The following is a 1,898-nucleotide window of genomic DNA, read 5'->3' as shown; positions in this document are numbered from 1 at the left end:
AGCCTGAAAACCTGACTGGAACCCATAGAAGCCGCAGTGATGAGAAGGGAGAAAGAACTCCACAAAGTTACCCTCTGAACTTCACACTTGTGCCAAGGCATGCTCAGATAACACACACACACAACACACACACCATACACATCTCACACACACATACATCACACACATATAAACACACACACAATCATATACACACATCATATACATATCATACAACATGCACATCTCACATACACGCATATCACACACATATACACACTCACACACCATATACATACACACACATCATACTCATATCAAAACACACACACATAACACATGTACACACATCATACAAACACACCATACACATACATGCATATCATGCACACACAAAGTGAAACCCTCAGTAACAGCGACAGGCGTGCACATGTGAGGTCTGCACAGAGTCCTGTTGAATGGAGCACATGAAAGGAGTTTACCTCCCCATGCCTATCCCAGACATATACAGATTTGTTATTCTTGTCCATTTGATGATGTAACTCCTTTCGGTTACTATTTTAGCTTTAAGAGAGAAGAAAGGGCTCAGATTTGAAAGGAGATGATATGAGTAGGGGGGAAGCCAACAAAAGAACAATGTACTATGAGAAAAATGTGGGTTTTTTATTTTAATAAGTGCTGTTCAATTTTAAATTCAATGTCAAAAATAACAAGATTCCACTCTTTAGCCCAAACTAACCTTGAACTTGTAATCCCCCTGCTTCGGCCCCCAGGGTGCTAGAATTCTGAGTGTGTGGCACCACATTGCCCTAGAAGTGGAGTCTTTTTAACAATTAGATTGACCTCCAAATGACAGAATGTGTGTAAGAATACAAAACCAGGACACCTGTATCCAAGGATAAGTTTATCTGGTATAAATCAGGACCATTCTGGGCTCGTAGAAAGATCTGGACATTTTACTTCCTGAGAGGGTCCTATTCTCCTAGGACAAGTCCACAAGAGAGACCCACCTCTTCAGGGTGGATAAACCATCTCCAAAAACAGGAAGTTGCCAAGAGCACGGGCTTTTCATATTTTACCACCACTTTGTAAATGTCAAAGCTGCCTCTGAGCAACACTGAGGTTGGTCATGGAAAAGTCACAGGGGACCCAGCTGAGAGAATGTGGGGGCTTCAGCTTCAGGCTAGGACCTGAGCATGAAGTAGGCACAGACAAGCCCTATTGCTAAGCCAGAGAAGCCAGGCAACCTGCCCACCAACTCCCTGCCTTCTTTCTAGGTCTGTCTCCCTGCTCCTACCTCCCACTGCTTCCGAGTAAAATGCATCTCCAGCCTGGGGCTGCTCAGCCATCTAAGAGCGTGGAAATTTCATCTTTACCTTATCTTCACCCCCAATAACTGTATCCTTAAAAATAAAAATAAAACAAGCCGGGTGTGGTGGCATACCACTTTAATCCCAGCACTTGCAAGGCAGAGGCAAGCCGACCTCTGCGAGTTTCTAAGCCAGTCTGGTCTACAGAGTGAGTTCCAGGACGGTAGGGTTAAACAGTGAGACCCTGTTTCAACGACAAGCGAAGAAACACAAAACAAAAAAGAGTAACGAAAGTCAAGATATTATTCACATTAACATGTTCTAAATATACAAGCAAAGGCAAATAGGTACATTTAATTGTTCAGAAATCCCCACAATACAATATTAGAATATTTTCATTTCCAAAAGAAGACCCATTGTGCCTTATAGCTCAAATAGTCCTACCTCCCATATATAATAAGGGCAAGGAAGCAGAGATCAAGGCCCAGCACCATGGCTAGCTCTCCAAGCAGAGCTACTGCTGAGCATCAACTCAGATTTGGTCTCTCTCTCTCTCTCTCTCTCTCTCTCTCTCTCTCTCTCTCTCCCTCCCTCCCTCCCTCCCTCCTC

Source organism: Mus pahari, chromosome 15 (genome assembly GCF_900095145.1).
Source record: "Mus pahari chromosome 15, PAHARI_EIJ_v1.1, whole genome shotgun sequence".
Lineage (NCBI taxonomy): Eukaryota > Metazoa > Chordata > Mammalia > Rodentia > Muridae > Mus > Mus pahari.
This window is presented reverse-complemented; position numbering follows the sequence as displayed.